At 34.3% G+C, this 26448-nt stretch overlaps 1 protein-coding gene across 1 annotated transcript in view; it reads left to right on the top strand.

The window, feature by feature from the left end:
* Positions 1-26448, top strand: part of Ppp3r1 (protein phosphatase 3 regulatory subunit B, alpha) — a 62118-nt gene that overhangs the window by 1069 nt on the left and 34601 nt on the right. The window lies entirely within an intron of this gene.

Here is a 26448-nt window from a genome sequence, read left to right as displayed (position 1 = left end):
ACTCCCCATTTTCTACCAGTGAGCCTTGGCAGGAATCCTGCCCCTTACTTCCCACCTCTCGTTAGTATTTATTTCGCTGCTGTTTGCAACCTTCGGGGTTTCTTTCGTTGCTGCTTCTCCCTCTGCACTGGCGAACCGGAAGGGTTCAAGGTGTATAGTCATCAAAACAAGACAGCTTGGTCTTGGAGAAATGGGGATACTCGTTTTCTGTTGTTTTCTTAACTACCCAGGGTTTTTTATTTTCTTTGTTACCTTCGTGTCTGTCTCTCTTGGGGTGGTTGTTTTTGAATCATGGCGATTTAAATTTGTCTTTCCTTACCCTCACATTAATCCCTAGGTAGAATTCACTGCTGTAGTGTTTCAGACCGACGCTAGGGGTGTGTCTCCCGCCTGTCACTGTAGCCAAGAAATCAACGACGCCCTTTTAGCCTGTTACCTTACCGGTTTACTAGCTCCGGTTAGCCGGTGTAGTTTCCTCTTTGTAATCAAGAATTGTATGTACATGGTGGGAGAAGTTCCAGGTGCTGTTCCGTATGTATCAGTTATTTGAACATGAGACTGGTTTGTTACACTTCCTCTAAAAGGCCTTTGAACAATTGTCCGATTTTTAGACCGATGTTGGATATTACCTTGCACCTTTAATTGTGTAGTAGAATTTAAATACTTCAGAATACGGAGGTGGATGAGTGAAGAGAGAAGTTCTGTTGATTGCAATTGAAAATCAATTTGGTAGTGATGGTGAGGGGAGAAAAGGAAATTAAAATATTCAAGTAAATCGACTTTATTTAAAATATAAGGTGAATGATTAAGTGTTTTTATTAGCATACTTAAATCCAGACTAGGAAAAGACTTAATAAATGAGTCATAATTTTTTAAGAAATGTTTTTTAGTTGTAGATGGACACAATACCTTTATTTTTATTTTTATTGGCGCTGAGGATCGCACCCAATGCCTCACACATGCTAGGTGAGCACTCTACCACTGAGCCACAACCCCAGCCCCGATTTGTGATTTTGATATGTGGAGGAAGTTTTCCCCTGCCAATTTGGGGAAACAGTTTAGAGACAACTTTCCTAACCAAAGTCACAAAATTTTGTGTCTTCCAGACTACTACAGGAAACAATTTGGAAAGGTGAGATATAGAGTACAGTCGTTTTCTTGGCTTAGTCTTTCGAAGTTACAAATTGCACTTCAGTGCTTTAATAGAACTTCTAATACATGTATTTTACTGGATGATCAGGATCTTAAAAAGATCTTTGTCTATTGCACTGAATTTGCATAAGCTCTACCATTGTTCTACACCACCAACCCCTTAGCTCTTGAATTTGTCCTTTTGGTACTCAGTATTTCCTAACCTTTTAAAACTTTTTAAAGATGTGCTGATGATACTGTTTTTCTTCCAAGCCATTATTTTTCTGCCCTTTCCAACTTCCTTTTAAGTTTTCTAGTATACCTTTGGCTCTTTTCTCTTCTGTTCTCCCAATACCATTTTAGGACCTACATAATTTGTGGTGACAGTGATTTTTCAGCTTTAGGATTTTGGTCTGTTGAACATAGCATTGGTTTAGAAATGTGAATATCATAATCTATCTATAACTCAGTTTTACCATATGTTTATTGACTCACTCAAATAAGTCAGGCTTGAGAGGTGTCTAGTTAATTTTCCTAGTGAATTGAACATGGAATTCTGAAAAATTTCACTCCCTTTTGGATATTTCTATTATAACTTTTGTTTTTGCTATCATGAACAAACTTATTTTTGTAATAGATTTTACAGTATTTATATAAATGAATAATTCAAATAAGGAGAACATAAAAGGGATTCAGTTCCATCGCTTAAGGACTTTTGCTGATAGGTATTTTAGTTGCTGCCTTAAAAGTAGTTTTCTTCTTCTTCTTTTTTTTTTTTCCTGAGCATTCGTCTTTTCCTTTCTTCATCCCTATTTGAATTAAGCATCCAGGAGGATGAGATTATGTATATGTTATAAAAATATGAGTACTGAGCTCCTAGGAATTTTCCCTGAACCAGGTTGTTTTTGGTGGAATAGATAATGTGGATTTTGTTCTAGATGCTTATATAAACACAGTCTATTAAGTTTTGTTTCTTAAGACAGCTTTACATTTTATGGACTTTGTCTTTGCACTTTTCAACTTTTCATTACGATGGTCTTCATCTCCATGATATTATATCTAGAACTTAAATTTATTGTCTGCCTTGACAATTTTTTTCTTTTTCTTGAAAAAGGCAAGCAACCAGTCTTAAGGCCACAGAATTAAAATTCATGTCAGTTATGAGGAGACAGTTTCTCCCCTCATGTCCCATAGTGGATGAGAAAATTAAAATGGTTCATGATACAAGGTAAGGAAGCTGACTAAGGGTCAGCAAGTGAGAGCAACAGACAAGCATAGAAGAATCAGGCATCTATCATTGATAGGTAGGTAGGCACTATAAGGAAGTCAGGTTGGGCCAGGAGGATTAAGCAAGTCAGACAGACCATCCCCAGAGTCTGGAGCAAGCAATGGGGACTTACTCATATTAAAAAATACTTGTAGATTTTGTCTGCTCTTTGCTGGTTACTGTGTTTTTTGTTGTGGAGGATATTAAGGTAATTAAGGCAGGTTTTCCACACTCACTTATGTGGAGAACATGAGACAAATGTCACTAATTGTAAAATAAGTTAGCATGTGTTAAATCTTATAAGAATTCACACAGAGCATGATAGAAAATAGAGGAAAGAGTAAGATAAATTGGGAATTAGGGGAAGTTTTATGAAGAAGGTAAAAATTGTGCCGGGTCTATTCAGATTGCTGGGTGCAGTGGCCCATGCTTGTAATCCCAGTAGTTTGGGAAGCTGAGGCAGAAGGATCAAAAGTTGGAGGCCATCCTGGGTGACTTAACAGGATTCTACCTCAAAAATAAGGGCTAGGGCTATATAGCTCAGTGATAGAGCATCCCTGAGTTTAGTCCCCAGTACTGTCAGACAAACAAACAAACAAACAAACCCCAAAGAGATTATTAGAATTATAAAAGGGAGAGTTGGAAACATCTAGAAAACACTTTAAATCCTGAAGGTAGGGAGAGACAGGATATTCTCAAAATGTGGTTCCTGGACCAGCGGCATCTGTAATCATCTAGAAACTTGTTGGGCTCCACCCTGGAACATCTGAATCCAAAACTGGGGATGAGCCAAGCAGTCTAGATTTTACAAGACTTCCAGGTGATTGTGATGTATTCCAAATTTTGAGAGCTACTGTTTAGAGACTATCAAGGAATGTATTTAAATTTTAGTCAAGTGTTCATCTGTTTAGCACTGATTTTATAAACATAAGACATGATTATTATCTCTAAGCAACTTAATCAAGTGGGGTAAACAAGACCATGATTATGCAGTATGGTGTGCAATTAACAAACAAAATGGGGTGCTATAAGAGCATGTGGCAGGCTAGAGGCTTTATCCAAATTGGGATTGGGAATCACTCAAAGCTTTCTAGAAGATAAGGTGCCTAAGCTGAGTCTTAAAAGGATGAGTATTTAGTCAAGGGGGAAGGATACTTCTAATAGGGAGCTTATACTCAAAGTTGTAAGAGGCATGAGCTGTACAAAGCATTTAAAGAACTAAAATGCAGATAGAGCCTGACTAATAATGGTTTGACTTAGATTTTTCAACTTTATGGTAGTGTTAAAGTGGTAAGCATTCAGTGGCAACTACTTTTTTTTTTTTTTTTTTGCGGTGCTGGGAATCGAACCCAGGGCCCTGTGCTTGCAAGGCAAGCACTTTACCAACTGAGCTATCTCCCCAGCCCCAGTGGCAACTACTTTAACATATATTGACCATTCTGGTTTTTACTTTCAGTACAGTATTCAATGAATTTTGTGGGATATTCAGTACTTTATTATAAAACAGGCTTTGTGTTAACGTGATTTTAGCCCTACTGTGGGCTGATGTGTTCTGAACACCTTTAAAGAAGGCTAGATAAATTACGATAGATTTATCAGAAGGTAATCCCAGTGTAAGTTAAAAGTACATTAGTTTAGCATGATTGAAGAATAGTGGAGTAGTGTGGAAGGGAGAAAGTGTCAGGGAGATTTAGGCTAGATCATAGATGGGCTTATATATCACCTGAGGGAGTTAAATTTTCCCCCCTACAATCTCAATCTTGTATTTATAACCAGGAGAATGACATTGTCTCATTTACTTTAAGAAAGAAATCAGTTTGGTGGCATTGTGACATTAAAATAAGATGGATAGATCTAGATACGGGAATCTATTAAGAAATAAGTACAGTAATTCATATGAGAAATAAGATCCTGATAGAATATAGTAGCAGCGCACCTAGAGAGAAGCAACAGTGCAGATGGAGAGGAGGGTGTGAGATACATTTAGGAGGTAGAAGAGAGGACTTGATGACTGTTGGATTATGGGGAAGAAAAGGAGAATCCTGCTTTGGTGACTGGATAGGTGATAATTCTGCCCATTTAAGCCACTATTTGTTGAGCACTACTTAGGTTAGATTCAATTCTGGGTTATATGGCAAATACTATACCTGTCTTCCAGAAACTTAAGTTTGCTGGGATGACCATTAATTTCATCTTTAGTCTTATCTTTTGGTAACTAATGCTTGGAATGTTGTGTTGCAAGATTCTAAGTTCTGTAGACTAGAGTGCTCTGAAAATTAACAGTGCCTGCTGCACAGTTATCTTGACTTTAGGAGGTAGCAGCAGAAGCTTGCTTGCCTGGAGGTTGAAAGAAGCACATATGTTTGTGCGGTGATTCTCAAAATGTGGATCTTGAAAAAGCAACATCATTTAGGACCTTGTTAGAATGCACATTCTTTTAGGAGATACAGAAGAAGGAAATTTGGGGGAGTGATAAAGGTTTCTGTTTCGGACATGAGTCATCAATGTGGCTGTGGCCAACAGGTATTTGACTATCTATATCCAGAGTTCAGAAGAGAGATCTGGACTTGGATTAAAGATTTGGGAACTGTCTATATTAGGCAGTAGTTGAAGCCATGAAACTAAATTAAATCTTAAAGAGTATAGAATGAGAAGCAAAGAGGGTAAACTCTATAAAGACCATTGCATCTAAGAGGCAGGTAGAGGATGAGGAACCTTTGATAGTTACCAATGAATGGCCAGAGAGATAGTTGGAAAATTGAGTGGTGCCAGATTGAAAGGAGTTTTAAGGAAAAAGGAGGAAGAAGTAAATAGATACTGTAGAGATTAGGAAAGTAGCACTTAAATTTGTCTTTTGGAAGGATTAGGAAAGTTCTTGTGACTTTAGCAATAGTTTGTTGTAATGGCAGCAAACAAGGCCAGGATTTAGTGAGTTAAGTAATAAGTGGGTGGCTAGATTTTGAGTATTGATTACTCTTTTTTTTTTTTTTTTTTGGGTGCTAGGGATCGAACCCAGGGCCTTGTGCTTACAAGGCAAGCACTCTACCAACTGAGCTATCTCCCCAGCCCCTTGATTACTTTTTAAAGCTTTCAATAGAAGGAGAGAAAATGAAGGCTAGAAGAGTCAGGTTTGAGGAAGGATTTATTTTGGGGTCAAAGAAGTAAGCTAGGAAGAAGAGGGAGAGGTTGTCTTTTGAATTTTTTTCAAAGGGAAGGGATGGGATTATTGACAGTTTGATGTCCCTAAGGAGGTAGGAGTGAACATGACTCCTAAAATAAGAGGAGGGTTTTTTCCTCACCCTTTGACATAAAAGGGAAGGAAGTAAAGATAAAAACTGTTACGTTGTAGCCTGGACAGGAAGTTGTTTTAAGTTGCAGATGGCTTTAACTGTTTGACTTCAGTTTGATTCCATTGGGAAACAATTGATTAATCTGGAAATAAGTTTCTGGATGCTTTGGAAGAAGTGGAAATTGTAGGGGGGAGTGTAGCTTTGTGGTATTACAGCTGTGAAGTTATAAGGATTTGAAAGTGAATAGAGATGGAGACATTTTAAATATAGAGTTGAAAAGAGAAACTATTAAGAAAGTCATTAAAGGATGTCCCAACCTTTACAGCCTTTATTGGCTGTAAAGATAGTTCTAAATTATTAATACAATATAGGAAAGTAGGACTGAGTTGCTGGTTAAAAGAAGTTATTAGAATAAGGTAAGTTTGGTTTTAGAAAGTGAATTGTTGGGCTTGAAACATTCCATTGAAACTTTTTAATGAAGAAGTTTAATAATATACTTAAAAGAGGCAGAGTTGAAATGTTTCTTAAGTTGATAGCCGAAGGATGAGTTAATGATGAGGATTAAGAACTTACTGGTGGAATTGGCCATTAGAATAGTATTGATAATGTTTAAGACAACTCGGTTAAGTCCTAGGTGCTGAAAATAAGATCTCAAGGGAGTATAATCTGTATGACTATAGAAGCCTGTCTTTTCATTGTTAGATTCCAAATATTTGGTTATAATCATATTAAGCAGTGTTCAAAGAAGAAACGTGAATAAATAAGTAAAACAAAGAAATAGGTGATGATGAGACATTGGAGACAATAAATGTCAATTCATTTTTGAGACATTTGTGAAAAAAAGGACAAAGGATAGTTAACTTTTGTGATTTACAGTTAGAGTAAATTACTGGGATGGAGGAGGATGTAGATATCCTTTAGAATTAGAAAAGAAGCCAGGAGAAAGAGCTGGGCTGTCTGTGGCGCACCTGTAATCTCAGCTACTCGGGAGGCTTTGCAGACGGATCACAAGTTTGAGTCCAGCCTGGGCAATTTAGTGAGAGCCTTTCTTAAAATAACATTTTTTTAAAGACCTAGGGATGTAACTCTCATAGAGTGCTGTGCTTGGCTAGCCTGCATTGGTGATTTCAATCACTATATTAAACTCATTGGTGAGTTTAATCACCAGGGGGGTGGGAGGAGAAGAAAAAGAAAGGAGGGACATCAAAAGAGAGGAAAAAAATGAGTCAGAATGAGGCAACTAGGTCCTGGCCTTAGATCGGTCTTGATAACTGTTCATACCAGGTGTCCTAAATCTCAGTGTCTCAGGATAGTTTGAGGGAAGATCGTTTGCTGAGTTGAGATTGAGACTGAGACAAATGGGGTACCATTGAGGGTAAGAGCTGTGGAAGAGGATTGTTATTGACTTGGGGGAATTTAGTAATAATATTTAGTAATATTACTAAATAGTAATAGAATCTAGGAGAGGGCAGTAGTGGGTCAGTGACTTAGAAAATGAATCTAGGAAACAAGGGTTCTAACAAGAAGAGAGATTAATACTTTGCCAGTCTTTTGCTTTAGTCATTCAGATTTATTTATGCTTTTGATCAAGTTACCTAGGTCTAGAGGGAACCATTTTCTGAGTTTACATTTCACGTGGGGGAACACGATGTAACTATTGAACAGTATTCTTAAAATTTTTATTTAAACTAAAGCTACTGCATCGATACATTTGCTTAAAAATTCAAATGATGCTGAAGGATATAAAATGGAAAGTCTGTCTTCCCTAGCCACTCCTCCCCTTGTGTTAAATTTTATGTATATTCTTCTAGGATGGAGTTCAAAATTTTTTTCCTTATTTCTTTTATGTGAGCATATAGATTTAAAAATAATTTTTATTAGAAAAATTACAGAGGGGTTTAGTGATAGCATGCTCCAGGTTACTCATTATAATCAGTTTTATTCCAAGGTTTTAAATCGTAGTTTGAGTGTAAACATTGAGCCCAAAACAACCTAATAATTCTAATTAGTTGGCAATTTTATAATGATTTAGATTGTTGATACTTTATCAAGAGTCTGAACTATGACAATATTCTTATGAAATGATTCTTAGAACAGTTTTTGTACTTATTTCCACTTACCATCGTATTAAGCATTAATTACACAGATAACAAATTCTTGAAAAAAAGACTTCCAAAATATAGTGGATAATGCATCTATTTTATTTCAAACTTTCTACATTAAAATTTCTTTATTTTCATTTTACCAAATAAGCCTCTTTGGTAACTCTTACCCATTCTCTCCATTCCTGAATTTTCTCTTTACCATTCCATATTCCCTTCATAGTCATTTGTTAACAGTATAATTTTAGCTAATGTATGGGTCTGGGGCAGGAATAAAATTTTGATAAACAGAATGTGACTAATACATGTTTTTTGTTTGTCTTTAGTTTTCATAGTCTTGTAGTCTAATACTTAAAATAGTTGATTTTTTTAAAAAATAGGAGATCCTTGAAAATGCAGCACTAATTCAACAAATTTTACATTTCCAATTTCTTTCCTCAGAGAGTTGAGTTTCTTTTGTTTACCTAGCTCTTGTGAGAATCATAGGGAAGACCACATTGGTGGTACTATTGGTTTCCCACAAAATATTTCTGTAGATGAGATGTCATAACTTGTTTTACTGGCAGTGTTACTAAATTGACCTATGCTTTGACCAGGTCTCTTTTGTAAACAATGCAGAGTATTGATTTTTATTTGTATGTTAGAATTAAGTAAAAATTTTAAAACCCAGGTACAGCAGGATAAAGCATAGTAACCTGTGAAAAGGATCAAACCTTTATTCTTGGTACTTATTAGAGCTATTTAGCACTTTTTATTTTTTTACCTCTTATCTAGTTTCAGGAATGGTTTTCTTTTATATTCTTCTGAGTGTGATGCCACAAGTAAACCCCTTTTTAGGTTACAATAAGCTGACATTCTTTAGTATTTGTAAGGCAATCTTTAATAAAGATTAGACTCTCAAGGAAAAATAAGTGATAGTGGGTAATGAGAGAAATTGGTGATTTTATGTACGTTTATAATACAGCTTTTCTCTTCAATAGAATTTTAAGAAGTATAAACTAACTCACAATAATCTTTATCAAGTAAAAGTAAGTTTATGATCACAGGTATATTTCAGGTCTGCCTTCTTGACTGACTGTTGTTCCTTAACCTTTACAATCTTATTTTTTGACTCTTATCTCTATTTTCTCATTTTCTTGTTTTTCAAGCCTCTGCAGTTCTGTGATGTGAAGGTTTATAGATATTTGCTGTACATAGTTGTCTAAAGTTTAAACTTAATGTGAATTCAGTTCTTCACTTAAAATAACTACATTAGAAGTACTCGGTAGCTACTTGCAAAGGTATTACATGGTGAAAGAGCAGGAGTATGGAAACTCTGTTTTCTCTTTCTCTAATAAAACCACCAGTCCTGTTATGGGGACCCTACCCTCATGACATTATCCAACCTTTATTACATCCCAAAGGTTTTATCTCCAAATACCATCAAAATATATTTGTTCTGTCTTCATAGTCCCTAAAGTCTTAACAGTTTCAGCATCATTTCAAAAGTCCAGTCTCGTGTGAATCAAATATAAGCAAGACTCAAAAACAATATTCCTCTCCATAAGCCCATGAAACTAACAAGTTATATGCTTCCAAAATACAATGATGGAATAGACATTCCCATTCCAAACTTTGCAGCTTAGATATTTCTTCCACTAGATATTCTAGTTCATTGCTCTGTGTTCCAAAGTTCTAATACGTGAATTTGTTCTTTGCAACTGCATAACAAAGATGTCCCTTGCTCCAATTTTTAATACCTTATTCCTCATTTTTCATCTGAGACCTCATCAGAATGGCCTTTATTGTCCATATTTCTACCAGCATTTTTGTCAGGACCACTTAAATAATCTCCAAGAAGTTCTAGACTTTTCCTACAACTCTCTGAGTCCTTACCCACATGGTGTTAATTCATTTGTGAGGGCCGTGTCCTCATGACCTAATCATTTCTTAAAGGTCTCACCTCTTTTTTTTTTTTTTAGTTGTAGGTGGACACATTGCCTTTATTTTGTTTATTTTTATAAGTGCTGAGGATTAAACCTAGTGCCTCACACATGCTAGGAGAGTGCTCTACCACTGAGCTACAACCCCAGACCCAACGTCTGATCTCTTAATACTATTGTAATGGCAATTTCAACATGAGTTTTGGAGGGGACATTCAAACTATACTGCTGTTAGTTCCATCATTATGGAAATTTTTGTTTGCACTGGTCTAGAATGATTGTGCATCTGCATTTCACTGGCATTAATCTAATTATTAGCATGAGGTTTGGAGTTGGGAAATATCTGAGTTTAGATTTTGGCTCAGTCTTATTAGCGATGTCACCTTGGACAAATACCAGAAACTCTTTTACTTAGTACATAGGTAAAATGGGAATAATTCCACCTCAGGTTTTGTGACTGTATAGAGTGCTTGGAAATCTTGTAGGTACTTATTAAATGTGATTGGCTTTCATTCTTTTTACTTGACTTCTTTGTAATGTTGGACCTTCTTGGGAACTCTTGGAATTCTCTCTTCTCTTGGCTTCTGTTGACATTTTTAGTAGTTGTTATTCTTCCCTTTTGACCATTTTTAGTCTTCGTTGCTAGCCTTTTATCTGAGTTTGGTTCAAGTCCCTCTTAAATATGATTGTATCACTTTCTCATTTAAAAATACAGTGTATTATAAAGTCTAAAATTCTTGATACAACCTATAGACTCCATAATTATTCTGTATTTTTTAATGGAAATATTTACTCATAAGCGGATACTGGTATGGTCATACTCTTTTCTCCCTTTACTACTACCTGTGTTATAAGGGCATCATTAATTGTAGTCCATATAGTGTCTATAATATAAATTGACTTATATAGTATCATTAGACAGGAATATGTATGCCATTCCCAGCACATTAACATTAACCAAGTGGTGTCATCTAAATTCCAGAGTAGCAGGCTACAGAAGAATATGGTACTGTGTAAGGTACAGAAAAATATTGTGTACTGTTCATTTACTTTGCATTTTTCCTCTTGACTCAATTTGGCCATTTATCTGTTTTGGAAAAATTTACACAATTTCCTAGATCTCTATAAATTTTTCCTTGTTTCCATAACTTAGCTTCAAATACTTTTTTTTTCCCTATTACTCTTATCCATACCTTTAAAAACTCCTTATTATCTTATTTGTTATTTAATACATCTTCATGTTAATATTTTTATTAGGATTTTTATTGCTTTTGTTACTACTGTGGTTAGAATGACTTTGGTTTTGAAGTGTCTGCACCCAACTCCGTTTTCCTTAATCCATATTATTTTCAATGTGTAGTTTTAAGAACATGAATTTTTTTGAGGGAACATAACTGTTATAGCAAACATGCTCTTCCATTTAGATCCCCCAAATGCCTCTTGTATAGCTACTTCTTTACTCCCATTGTCACTGATCCATTTCTTTCTCATGTGAACTATGTCTATAACCTACTTACTGCTTTTTTTACTGTCTTTAGTTTCTTCTTCCTTTATCTCTCTTCCATATTGCCACCTGAGTTTTTCTTCTGAAATGGAAATCTGTCAGTGACTTCATTTAAAAGTCATTTTTTATATCTTTTGGTATTAAAAATTTACAACTCCTTTGCATGGTATTTATGCCAACCCTTATTTCTGGTCATCCTGATGTTGTGACCCAAACTGCTTGTTTCTTAAATGCCTCTTTCTTTTGCCCTTATTTGGTGCCATTGTACTTTCTTCTATCTAGAGTGTCTTTTCCCTTTCTTTTTTGGTGTACTTGAGAATTCTGTTCTGGTGGCATTTTGTGAAAACTTTCCTAACTCCCTCAGGCAGTTAGTGGCTGTTTATAAGTAAGTTTCACTGTAGTCTATGCATATTATCAGTATGTTTACCTGCCACCCTTCTTAAGATCTGTGAGATCTTCTAGGGCAGGTGAAGCATTTTTTAATATCTTTGTAAATCTAGTCCCCTTTGTGGTATTTCTCATGTGATGCAGAGATGCACTGGTGCTAAGTTGTATTTATCATCTAGAACTAGGTAGATCTTTGCAAGTCTTGTAGATAAATGCTTTTAAGGCCACAAGTAAGTTAGGTACAACAGGAAAGCCTTCAGAAAGGAAAGTGTTATTGATTTTAAAAATTACAGAACTTTTTTTTTTAAAAAAATGTTTCAAGATTCTTATATATCAGACTAGACAGTTTAATTAAAGGAAATTCAAAATTTATGGTTACTTTTGTTTACTTCAGGTAATTTATCTTAACATTGTTTTTTGTTTCTGAAATTCTAGGAATAGCTGATGAAGAGATGACAATTTTAAATCTTTGATTTCCTTTATTTAACCAACATTTAATGTTCACGAATTATACATATCAAACACGATGTCAGATACAAAGCTAAAAAAAAAAAAAAAACAACAGCCACAGATATGTCATAGCATAGACTGAGTTAGGCATGTGCAGGGAAAAACTAGTACAATGTAAATTCTTCAGTAGAATGATTGTTAAGATGGTAGGCTTTTTCTGGCTACTCTGCTTGGCAGTTGCTCTGGCAACTGGACTTTTTATTACTGATTGTAGTCACATTACTCATGGAGTTGTATAATGTCAAGCAGTAGTTTTAAGAACTGAAAAAATATTGTGATCTTTTTGTTTATATTATTCTGCAGTGAATTTTATTTGATATTCTGGTAAACAGAATAGGTTACTTATGTTGGAGTGCACTGAATTCTTCTTCTTTTTTTTTTTTTTTTCTTTTTCTGTATCTGTAAAATGGCTGCAAGACTGCTTGCTTGATTCAGAATTCTTGTGGGTACTGGGCTAGGTAATTATCTTAAGATGCTTGATAACTTGCAAAATGTTCTTTATATCTTTATAAGAATGAAACCACTAGAAACTAGTGTGTAATTTTCTTGGCAGGTTTGGGTTTCATAATCAGTTCTTATTTCTGTGGAGTCCTCTCTGTACAGTAACATTGATTATCAAAGTATAAAATAAGTATCAAATGTATCAAAATGGCTTAAACAACAAGGAATGTATTATTTGAAAGCATGAGAAGCCCAGAACTGGAGAGTAATAAAAAAGTGATGTTTAGTAGTACATCACTTTTATTGAGGACATAAGCCCTATTTACTTTAAAGCTCTACTTGCCAGGAGAGGGCTGTTATAATATCAGATACCAACATCTGACGAAGGAGTAGGAATTATTCCCTAGTGTCTCTTTCTTATTAAGGAGGAAAACCTTTCTTGCAAGTCTCATGGTAGGCTTTTTTTTTTTTTTTTTTAAGGTCTTACTATATTTGTCCTGGCTCTTTCATACTAGAAAATGACCAAATTCCTTACTGTGTCAGTTAAGTTCTTGTAACCTGGCCCTTGCTTACCTTCCATCACTAGGGACTGGGCCTTACAGTGCTAAAAGCAACCTTATCAATATTTTATTTGATACTCTGAACAAATGTCACAGATTACTGATAGATTATAAATAGTGAAAGCTGTATCTGGCTGCTGTTGTTATACTGTCTTTCTTGCCTCACTATTATATAGCTGTCCCCTCATGTGATCAGCCTTTTCATCAAAATATTTTCTCTGTCTAGTTTCCCTAACCAAAATTCTGCTTCCACTTTGAAGGATACTATCTTCCTTATTAGCCCTTTAAAGTAAAGAGGGCTATTTTTGGTTAGAGGTGGGTGGGAGTTGTTGACATTGTTTTAGACCACAAGTTGGAAATTGTTTTCTACTTAGAACCTGGTAGTAAATATTTAGACTTTGCAGGCCATATAGTGTCTTGCAGTGATTCAACTTTGTCATTGTTGTACGAAGCAGCTATAGATAATTCAAAAACAAATGATCATGACTGTGTTCCAAAAATAACATATTTACAAACACAGGTGATAAACAGTTTTTTATATATGATGCCAAAGCACAAGCAACAAAAGAAAAAAGATCCACTGAACATTATTAACAATAACAAATTTATGCTTCAGAAGACATCAAGAAAATGAAAAGGTAACTCTCAGGAGAAACTGTTTGCAAATCACATATGAAAAGAGACTTCTATCAGAATACATAAAGAATTCTTATAACTCAGCATTATAAGATCTAAGTTTTAAAATCGGCAAAGGGTCTTAGTAGATGTTTCTCCAAAGAAGGTATATAATTGTGAATTGCACATGAAAAAATGCTTAGCATAATAGTCATTAGGGAGTTACAAATCAAAACCATAGTGATATACCACTTCATACCTAATATGGTGTCTGTCATCAAAAACACAGGTATTGTTAAAGATATGAAGAAATTGGGCATCTCTATACATTGCTGATGGGAATATAATTATGGTTATTTAGAAAATAGTTCTTCAGATGTTGACCATAAACACACACACATATCCAAAAGAAAGTATGAAATGAAGCAAAAAACCTATACCTGAATGTTCACAATAGTGTTGTTCTGAATAGGAAAAAAAAAAAAAAAAGGAAATTATCCAAACCTCTCTTGACTAGTGACTGGATAAATAAGATGTAATATAGTCGTACAATGAAATATTATTCAGCATTAAGAGGTACTGATTCTTGTAGCAAGCATGGGTTAACCTTGAAAATATTCTGCTGTGAAGACATTTGCAAAGGATAACATATTATATAATTCTAGTTATAGATAGTATCAAGAATAAGCAAGTATGTAGAACTAGCAAGTAGATTAGTGGCTACTTAGGACTGTGGTGGGAAAGTTGGATGATTACATTTGGGGGGTGATGAAAATACTATAAATTTCATTGTGGTAATTAATGGCTGCATAATCCTTAAATGTACTAAAACCCTTGAATTGTATACTTTAGGTATCTGGATTGTATGCTGTATGAGTTATACGGCAATCAAGTTGTAATAAAAACAAACTAGTGGTAGGACTGACTTGGCCTGGGTCCATTGTTTGATGAGTCATGATAGACTATTCTTCATTCTCCTGGGAAGGAATTTCCTTCTTTGGGATGGCACCTTACTATATCTCTTTTCTTTTATCATTTACCCTTTTCTGGATACTCCAGTATTTCATTCAAAATTTAAGTACCTGTTTCACATCTTCCTTTAAGTTTCAGCTTTTTACTTTAGGTTTATTAGTATCTAACCTTTAGTGTTCCTTGACCCTCCTGGTTGATTGACTTATACTTTTCCCTACTTTATTAATTTTGACCATAGTCAGTGTGGATTCTTATCATTATCTAAACCATCTCACTACTAGAACTTTAGTTTCTCTTTTTTGAGATTGTTTTACCAATTCCAGTTACTGAAAATGCTGTGCCTACAGAGTTTTCTGGTTTTGGGGTGATTATGTGTTTTAAAACTTAAAACATACTACCCAAAGTAGTATTGCAGCCTACAAGTAGCTGGATGATTTCCATGTTAAGGTATTTGTTTTCCAACCTTTTACTTCTCTTGTCAGCTGTCTTCACCTGTCTCACACCCTCTTATTGTCATGTTTGTGTACTTATGACTCCTGTGTTAAAGGAGTGACACATTTAAAATTACTATGCATGCCTCTGTGAGTTGGTAGTGATAAGCCACTTGAATTTAAGTGTTCTAAGATGAGGAGAAAATGACTTCAGTAACATTGCTTCTTTATAAGAGAGTAAGACTGTGACTTTATGATACATAGTTAAAAATATTACACGAATTATCTTAGTTTGAGTTCAGATTTGGTTTCTACCACTACCAGCTGTGTGATCTTATGCAAGCTGCTTAATTTTCTTGATACTTCTATTTCCCCCCTAGATAGTTTGGAGGATAAATGATATAACGAACGTAAAATCTCTAACAGAGTGCCCAACATATAAATGTTATTTCATTTTTTTTGCATGCACTAAACATTAACTTTCCTTTTTTATCCATAATTGTATACACAGTTCTTCTAAAGATTATTTTCTAGATCCATTAGTTTCAACCTTTAAAAAAAAACTTTCAAAACCTCACAAAATAACATTTACTTTGTTTAAACTAAAAGTAGTCATTAAAATTTAAATTAATACATACGAGGTGCCTGAACGTAATTTAAGAATTATTTTTTTTCTCACATTTTTTTATTGGTGCATTATAGTTGTACATAATGGTGGGATTTGTTGTTACATATTCGTTCACGGACTCACTATGACAATATAATTTGTCCAATATCATTCCCTAGTATTTTCCCTTTACCTTCCCTTACACCCCCCCCCCCCATTTGCTCCTCACCTGGTCCTTTTTCTCTATTCTACTGATTTCCCTTTGATTTTATAAGATTCCTGGCCCCTGACATGTTTCTTTTGATTTTTGCTCCCTAGTTTCCACATATGAGAGAAAACGTACAACCCTTGACCTTATGAGTTTGGCTTACTTCACTTAACTTAAAGTTCTCAAATTCCTCCATGTTCCTACAAATGACATAATTTCATTTTTCTTTATGGCTGAATAAAACTCCATTGTGTATATATACCACATTTTCTTTGTCCATTCAGCTGTCAGTGGACACCTAGGCTGGTTCCACAGTTTGGCTATTGTGAATTGTGCTGCAATAAGCATGGGTATGCACATATTGCTGCCTTTGGGATAAATACCAAGACGTGATAAAGCTGGGTCATATGGTAGTTTCATTCCTAGTCTTTTGAGGAACCTCTGTACTGTTTCCATAGTGGTTACACTAATTTGCAGTTCCAATGTAAAAGGTGTTCCTTTTCTCTACATCTTCTCCAGCATTTATTATTGTTTGTATTCTTCTTTTTTTTTGGTACCAGAAATTGAACCCAGAGGTACTTAACCATGAGCCACATCCCCAGCCCTTTTTTATAATTTATTTAGAGACAGGGTCTCGCTGAGTTGCTTAGGGCCTTGATAAGTTACTTTCGATCCTCCTGCCTCAGCCTCCTGAGTAACTAGTATTACAGGTGTGTGCCACCGTGCCTGGCTTGTTTGTATTCTTGATGACTGCCATTCTAACTGGTGTGAGGTGAAATTAATTTCAAAGAGTAATTCTGTTCTCAGAATAAAACCAGATAAAAAGAGATAATGGACTTTTTGTTTTTGTTATTGGTTTTGGTAAATTTAGATTTAAAAAGATTTCTAATAAAGCTTTTGCTGTGTGTCTTGCTGCTTAAGAGATAGCTTTATACCTTTGGGAGTGAAATCTTATTCTTAAATCCTTCAGTTTATTAATTGATTGCTTACAGTGTTTTAGGTACTTCATAAAATACCATTCTTACCTTTTTGGACATAATACTCATTATCTTGAGAGGTTTTAAAAATGTTGAGAGTTTCATTTCTGGACAGATTGGGAGTTGGCATACAGAGGAAGTAGCCATTTGCAAATGGACTGTGTTTAAAGTTTATATAATATCAGTTGTTTGGGAGTTCATATATTTTTCCAGTTAAAAAATAAAAAGGGGTTTGTGTAATAAGGATTTACAAAAGCATATTTCATTGATACTTAAAATATTTAAGTATCTATATGTCATGCACTGAAGAATAACTAGTGAACAAGTGCTTTGCTGTCAGAGTTTGTAATATAGTAAGGTAATTATGAGAAACTAGGATGGGAAACATGCCATGTGTAGAAACATCTTTTTGTGTTTAACTTAGGTTATAGTTAAGATAGAATCTTGTCTCATCCATAGTCACAGTAATTGTGTAATTATTTTTTCTGTGAAAGGGAGACACAGAATAATGTAGTTTACCTTTGTGTGATCAGTAAATACGAAAGTACTTGTGATTTTATGTTATAGTTAATCAGCAATCCATTTTGAAATTTTTAACTTTTTTTTTTGTACCAGGGTTTGAACGCAGGGACACTTAACTCTACTACTCATACCCCCAACCCTTTTTAATTTTGAGACAGGGCCTCCCTAAGTTGCTGAGGCTGGTTTTGAACTTGTGATCCTTCTGCATTAGCCTCCTGAGCTGGGATTACAGGTGTATTCCACTGTATCTGGAGCAAATTTTATCTCTTAAGGTCATTTAAAAGATAATTTTATAGGGATGGTGTTGGTAATTTCATATTGTCTAGCAACATGCATAATTATAACTGTATCAAATTAAATTTATACTGTGCTTTAAATATGATTTATAGAAAGAATTCAACTAACAAAAACTGGGGAGTAATTGTTGTTTGTCCTTTTGCTACTTGCAACACTTTCATATTAAACATTTTCCTTGCTTAATTTCCAGAACCCTATTTGAAAGTGAATTCTAATAATTGAATGAATATATGTGATCATATATATATATATATATATACATATATATATATATATATATATACAGCCCCATATACTTATTCTACTATGGCATAAGAAAATAATATAGATTATGATAGAACAATAAAGAATATTAAAACCTTAGAACTATATGCTCTCATTTTCTTCCCTGTATTTAATGATTTGTTTTGTCATTGGTGAATTTTTCCTAGTTCTTTAAATGTTGGTATTTTACTTTTTGATTCATGTTCCTTTTTTTTAATTTTATTTTACCTTTCTTTCTTTCTTTCTTTTTTTTTTTTTTTTTAAATTTTGAGATGGAGTCTCACTGTGCTTCCCAGGCTGGTCTTCAGCTCCTGAATTCAGGAGGTCTTCTCTCAGCCTTTAAAGTGCTGGGACTACAAGTGTGCACTGCTGCACCCAGCCTCATGTTCCATTTTTGGGAGGTCTGGGTACCAGGGACTGAACACAGGTGTACTTGACCACTGAGCCACATCCCCATCCCTTAGAGACAGGCTCTCACTGAGTTGCTTAGCGCCTTGCTTTTGCTGAGACTGGCTTTGAATTTGCGATGCCCCTGCCTCAGCCTTCAGAGCCACTGGGATTACAGGTATGTGCCACCAGGCCTGGCTCATGTTCCATTTTTAATGATTTCTCCCTTGGCTGGGGAAAGTGATCAAAAGCTATTAGTTTCGATAGTTGTGTCTTAGGTACGCTCTTTACCCTAAACCCAGTTTCTGTAATTACTTGCCGAATGTCCACTGGGATATCCATAGAATCCCTACTATTTCAAAATTGAAATATGCAATGTTTATACTTTGATCATGCCTAGCATATAGTATCACATTTGGGCATTTTCCCCTTTCTTCTCTAGTGATTCTGTTAAAGGATATAAATAGTAGGCTTTAACTGTCTTTATATATGAAAAAATATTTCAGAATATTAATTCAGCAATATAAATAGATAAAAATTTATACAGTAAAAGTTGTACTTGATCTGGACAGCTCAGTAAAAGTAATCAGGTGTGTTAGAGAGCAATCATAGTATAAATGGAGAGGTGAATAAATCAAAATAGGGAATTTTTCATTAAAAAATACCATTAATGGTTCTCCACTAAAGAAACTAGGGTTTTAAAAAGAAAATAACTAATTCTAGGACTGGGACTAGGAAAGTGCAATGCATGTCTCTAGCATCTTGTACCAGAATATAAGGAAATACTCAGAATGGTGTGGACTTGTCAAAAGGACATAAGAATGAGCCTGAAGGGGAGGGGCTGCCAACTGATCAAATATGGGGCAGTTAAGGTATCCTGTAACAATGGTGATGTTATGTGCAGAACAATGAATTCACTTATCATCATTGCTAGCAATCATAGAATTCAGTTCTTAATGGGATGTTAACAGAAGGCCAAGTGACAAGTTAACATTACCAATAATGAGAAAAATCAACATTATCTACCTCCTGATATTTGGAAAGAGCACGTGATTACCACCTCTCTGGTATTTTACATGAAGTGCATAACCTGTATCTATTCATGAGAAAGCATCAGGCAGATCTGTTGAGGGCAGTCTATAAAATCTCTTTAAAACATCAAAGTCCAGACATGAGCAGACTGAGGAACTCTTCCCACTTAAGAGTACAAAGAAGTGAGACTACAAGTAATGCAGGTTTTTCTTTTTCTTTAAAAAAAAAAAAATACTATAAAGACTACTACTGAAGCTTCTTTATATGTATTACAGGATAATATAAAGTCTTATGATAGAAACACAGTAGACGATTAGGACAGGTAGAGTAGATCTGTGGTCTACTGGTTCTTTTGCTAAATAGGATTACTTTCATTTTCTTTGGTGATTTTTCTCTTTCAGTTTCTTAAATGTTCACACTGTTGGTGATTTCTAAATAGTTCTTAAGATTGACAATTTTCAGAGTTGTTCAGGTATACTTGAGGATCCACATGGTGTTTTCCAGGGAGTCTGCGAGGTCAGACTGTTTTTATAACAACATTACAACATTGTCTGTCTTATTACTGTGTTTACATTTTTATAGATGGTACAAAAGTAATGATTGGTGAAATTGCTGGTACCTTAGCATCAATCCAAACAGTGGCATCACCATACTGTAGTAATAGTCATTATATTCTTTATTACCATGTAATTGCAGTTTTAAAAGTTTATCCTTGATAAAGCAGTATTTTATTAAATGTCAACCATCAAGTACATGTATTCTTAATATTGTATGATGAAGTAATGTATGTGTAAAGTACCTTCAATATGTGAAGTTGTGATAGTTGTTTTGAGGAAAAGCAAGTACTTATGTAATTTAGAATCAGCAAACATTGACTGAGCAACTGCTGAGTTAGGATGGTGGTACTGGGGTTTAAACTCAAGACCTTGTACATTCTAGGTAAGTGCTCTACCAGTGAGCTACATCCCTAGTCCTAAGTACTTACATAATTTGTAAATTGAACTAGTTGCTTTTTTCATTGAATACCAAAACTACTTGAGAAAATAATCAACAAAATTCAGTTATTTAGATTTATGTTTTGATACACATTTTCATGAAACTGAATAGTGAACCAGAGTCACTCAGGGAAAACAACAAGAACAAACAGAATACCTTGGCAAAGAATAGAAGATGTAAGGAAAAAAACAAACAGAACTAAAAAACTAAAAAATACAATAATTGATACAGTAGCCCTGTGAGTGGGCTTAAAAACAGAATAGAGCAGATAGAGGAAAGAATTGGTGAACTAGCAGAGAATAGAAGTTACCCAATCTGAACAAAAATGAAATTAGACTGGGGAGGTGGGGCACAGCAGTGTGCAGTATTTTGGGGAACTATGGGACTATAAAAATTAAATACTTGCACCATTGGATTCACAAAAAAGAGAGGAAGAAGGGCAAGACTGGGAAAGTAAAGAAATAACAGCTGAAATTTTTTCCACATATAACAAAAGAGAAACCTACAGATTGAAGAAGCCAGGCAAGCATTCAACAGGATAAACCCGTAGAAATCCAAGTCAAACTTATGAAAACTAAAGACAGTCTTAAAATTGGCAGAAAAGAAATGATGTTTTGTATAGACGAGACCAACAGTTCAAATGATAGCTGATTTCTCATCAGAAGTGATAGACCAGAAGGAAATGATGCTATTTTTCAAATGCGGAAAGTAAAGAACTATCAATGTAGAACCTTGAATTGGGAGAAAATACCCTTCTGGAATAAAAAGGAAATCAAGACAGTCTCAACTGAAGGAAGACAGTTTGTTACCAGCAGACTTACTATAAAAAAGTTCCTAAAACAAAGTGATGAAAGATGGATTGGAACTTCAGGAAGAAGGAAAAAAAAAACATACAAGGTGTAAAAGGGTGAAAACAGTAGATTGACTTTCCCCTTTTGTGTTTTCTAAATTGTTTGACAGTTGAAGCAATTTTAGGACAGATATGATTTTATGTAGAGGAAAATTTAACAGCTATAAGTAGGGGAGGGTAAGATGATGACACAAGTAGACTATGAAAATTTATGTAAACATAATGTAGCATAGAATGGCCACTAAGAAAACTATACAAAATATATGCAAAAACACTAGGTAAAATGAAATTCTAAAAATATTTAAGTAGCCCATAGGAAGATAGGGTGAAATGAGAAACAGAGAATAAACAAACTAAAATGGCAAGTTAATCCCTAATACACCAATGATAACATTAAAAGTAAAACGTCTAAATATGCCAGTTAAATATTAGCAAGTGAGTAGAGCATTACCCAGCCATATAATGTCTCCAAGAAATTCATTTTAAATATAACAGGATAGCCAGGTTGAAAGTAAACGGAGGGAGAAAGATATGTTATGCAAACATATGATGAATGAAATATAGGGAGTGTCATTATACACCCTGCAGAAATGAAAAAAAAAAAATAGGGAACTATGAAAAGTTCTGTAAACTTAATTTAACTTTGAAGCAATGTAGGAATTTCTTAAAAAACTCAAAACAATTACACTTCTCCCAATATGAAATACATAATTTTTACAACTCTTTTGCCTTTATAACACAATCTAAAAAGGACAGTATGAAAATTAAAGCAAATGGGAACATGTAGACCAGCACACCTTTATCAGTGTAAATCTCCAAAATCATTAACAAAATATTAACAAATAGAGTTAAAAGAGTTACTTTAAAAAAATTATATGCTGTGAGCAAATATGGCTTATTCAGTAATGCAAGGAGGTTTACTATTTGAAATTCAGTCATTAAAATCCAACATATTAATAGGATAAAGAAGAAAAATTCTATGATCTTGTACATCAGTTGATAGAGAAAACATTTGATAAAATTGAGCACCCATTGTAAAACCAAGAATACCTGTAGTAAAACAAAAACGTGAATAGAGAACTTTCTTAGTTAAGGAACATCTATAAAAACCTAAAACTGACATTATGTCTGATGGTTCAGGAGTGAGTGCTTTTCCCATAAGATCTGTCTCAAAGTAAGTATGTCTGTTTGTACTACTCTTTCAGCATGGTGTTGGAAGTTTTACCCATTTTAATAAGGCAAGAAAAGAATATAAAAGGCTTACAAATGGGAAAAGAAGAAAAACTCCCTATTTGCAGATGACACAATTGTCTACATAGAAACATCCTAAGAAATCTACAAAAACAACAAAACAACAAAAAACCCCAATTTGTAGAACTAATAAGTGAGTCCAGCAAGGTTGTGCAGGGTACAAGACAAACATACAAAAATCACGGTTAATATTGGATAGTAGAGAAAAACAGGGTTGGGTAGTTTAGATGTCATTTATTTAATGGGAGATATATTTTAAGTGTAACTTTGAATAATAACTATGATTATCTCAGGCCCCATTATTCAAGAATCTTCTAAAAATTTAACATATACTATGTGTCAACATATCTGCTAGATTGATCGAGCAAGTTATAGAGTGCAATTATGATAGTATTTTTAGGTTTTAGGCATTTTTAGATTTTGTTTTTTCCTAACATTGTATTTCTATTGGAAAATTAGACACTAATAATCATACACTATATTAATGAGCATTCCTGCCATATGATAATGTAATAACTGATTTTTGTAGGATATTCACAAAATCCCTTATATCACATTTGCTGTAACTAAGGTTCTGGTAGATTTATGTTGGCAACAACTTGTACTCCTGAGATCTATTGTTTTGTACAGGCCTATAAAAGACAGTAACATACTCTATTTGGTAAACTTTTTGTCTCCTGTACCATAGGATGCTTTGAAGAGTTTCTTGACATTCAGTTTCTGTTTTCTCCCCCTCTTCCTTTCTGTCTTCTTTACTGCTTTCTTTGCCCTCTTTTCTTAATGTCTGTATCTAAATATGTCTAGCATTTTCATTAGTAGTCAGTAATTTTGGTTAGAAGGACCTGTTAAAGTCATCTAGTCTAACTTTATATTTCTTCCATGAAGAAGTTAGTGCCTTCAGGGTCACTTCATGATTTTTTAGACAGACTTGTTGTGAAAATTTCCTAGTAGCATTTGTTGGATATTTCCTACTTCCATCTTTTGATCTTTTTATTTCCTCTGTCCAAATTATGTATCCATAATTTCATATCTTGCTCATAAGACTAAGAATAAGGAATATTTGTTCTAAAACAGTTAAGATGGTCAGTGATTTCAGGGAAAAATTTGATTTGATTATGATAATTACATTAACTGGGAAGCAGGCAAATCATCTTTCAGCAGAAAAAGACATTTGGGTTGATTCCTAAGGTAACCTTTGAAGTTCATATAATTTAGCATTTTAAAGAATTTTTGCTGCATAATGAATGGCAATTTGGGGAGCAAATCAGTAGGAATTAGGAAAATGTCTTCCAAAGAAAAAATTTCTGGCAAAGAAATGAAGAAAATAGTTTTTGGATCTCTATTTTATTTTGTTTAGAATGACTTTGTTCAAAGTGTCAAGATTTGGGAGAACAAAAATAAATTTCATTGATGTATTCTGTGAAGTTTATAATATTTTCAAAGGATATGCTCTCAGAATATTTAGATATTTATCTTTGTCTTACTAGTAGACTTTGGGAGGTGACAACATTGCCTTACTTGGTTATAGGCTCTCCTTGTGAACTATAAATATTACTTCAGGACTAGAATGCTGCTTGTTTTATTAAAATATATGTAGAAGGTCCAAATGCTCAATATATAGTCATTGTGGAAAGGAAATATCAAGGAAAGTGAAAATCTAAATTAATAGGTGTACTCCTAAGACTTTATTGATTCTTAAACCAACTGTCTTTAACACACTGATACTTAAAATGCTGTTTACACTAAGTTCTAGATTGTTACCATGTAACTATAAAGTCCTTTCTCAAAATAAATTTAGGACAATGTTAAATCTGGCGAAGGATATTAAAAAGTAATACCACAGGTGCTGTCTTTATGGAGTTCAAAGTCTAGGGGATTAAGTAAGGGATGAAAGAATTATAAATGTCAAAATTGCTGTAACTAGTAACAGTTTTTGATTTCTGGGATTACTGTAAGATGAATCTGGAAAATGTTATTAATGTTTTTTGCTACATATTTCTTATTAAAACAAGACTCCATATCATTTCAAATTTGAATATTACAGTTATGAAACTTGATTTATAATTTTAAAGAAAGTGATGAGATTATTTATTGAGATTTATGAATGTTACTGATGAATTCCTTTAATATTTTAAAAATTTTTCCTAGACTGTTTACTTAAATATTGTTAAAGATTTTTGCATCCATGGTTATGAAGAAATTCTAGACTGTGTGCAAGTGTGTGTGTGTGTGTGTGTGTGTGTGTGTGTGTAAAATAATGTTTGACTTTGGTATCAGGGTAGTGCTAATAACCTCAAGAGTTCAGAATTATTCCTTGTACTTTCTGAGGTAATTTTTAAAGTGAAGTGCTTTTTTACTTTTTACTTTTTGTTTTTGTTTTGCTTTTTTGTGAAGAGAACGTAACTGCATCTTTTTAATTGAAATTATTAGACCAATTACACGTAACATAATTAGTATAATTCTCAAAATGTTTGCATTTGAATCTGTAATCTTGCTATTTACTTTCTATTTCTCATTTGCTTTTTAGTTTTACCTTTTTGTCTGCCTTCTTTTGGAATGAGTATTCTTTATGATTGTATTAGTTAGTTTTCTCCTGAGAAACAGAACCAGTAGGAGAGATAAGTATCTATAGAGATTTATTATACGTTTCCTGACATGATTATGGTGGTTCTGAAGTTCCACTGCCTGTTTTCTGTAAACTAGACACTCAGGAAAACTGGTGGTTTAAGCTTGAAGGTCTGGAGGCAGAAGAGTTGATAATATAAATTTCAGGCCTAGTCTGATGGCTTGAAAAGCAGAGGCACCAAGGGCAGGCCAAAATCAGCTTCCCTCTGCCTTTTTGTTCTAATCTGGTACTTAGCAGAACTGATAATACCCACCTACTGCTTGCTCACTTTGCCATTTCAGATGCTAATATCTTCCAGAAAAACACCCTCAGCAGACACATTCAATCTTTAACTGGTTATCCCTTGGCCTACTCAAGTTAACAAATAAAATTAATCATAAAAATAATCCATTTCAGCCCCCACCTGTAATCCCAGTGGCTCCGAAGGCTGAGGCAGGAGGATCAGGAGTTCAAAGCCAGCATCAGCAAAGGCGAGGTGCTAAGCAACTCAGTGAGACCCTGTCTCTAAATAAAATACAAAATAGAGCTGGGGATGTGGCTCAGTGGTGGAGTGCCCCTGAGTTCAATCCCTGGTGTCAGGAAAAAAAAAAAAGAAAAAAAATTCATTTGGTGTCTCTTTTTTTTTTTTATTTTAAAGAATGCAATTACTCTAAGGTTCACAAATATACATCTTCAATATGCCATGTTTTACCTTTTTTATAATGACATAATGTTTCCCTTATGTAAGATCATGACAATAGGATGCGTTTTTTTCCTCTCACTTTTGGTGCTGTTATTTCACTTGTACACTTTATATATCCCATAATATATTGTTATTTTGATTGTTTTAAATAGTCAATTATATTTCAAAGACATTTAATAATGAGAAGATGTCTCTATATTTAATAGATATGGAAAATGAAAAAATTCCTAAGATAATGTGGCCTGGGAAAAAGGAGTGAAAAAGAAGGCCATGCACTGACAGCCTTCATCTCCCAAGACAGATGTTTTCCAGGTACCAGCTGCAGTCAGGAAGGAAGTGTCTTATCGCCCTTAAAGAAACAGTCTCTAGGAGCCATTAATTTCCTCCAAAGTAAATCCTCTCCAGACACTGCCCACAGACCCCTGACCCAAAAAAGTTCAAATTCCTGAGTGCACAAGGAAACTGATATGTTTACTAGACCCTCAAATTAATCTATATAAACCCAGTCTCTTTCTTATTTCAGTGGCTCATTTTCCACCAGGAAAGTGGGTCCACTGGTGCCATTTCATCCCTGCATCCCCCGTTCCGGTGTGAAACTTTGTTCCTGAATAAACAGC

The sequence above is a fragment of the Sciurus carolinensis genome, chromosome 13, assembly GCF_902686445.1.
Source record: "Sciurus carolinensis chromosome 13, mSciCar1.2, whole genome shotgun sequence".
Classification (NCBI taxonomy): domain Eukaryota; kingdom Metazoa; phylum Chordata; class Mammalia; order Rodentia; family Sciuridae; genus Sciurus; species Sciurus carolinensis.
Note: the sequence above shows the minus strand (reverse complement) of the source record. Positions and strands in the feature narration are given on the sequence as shown.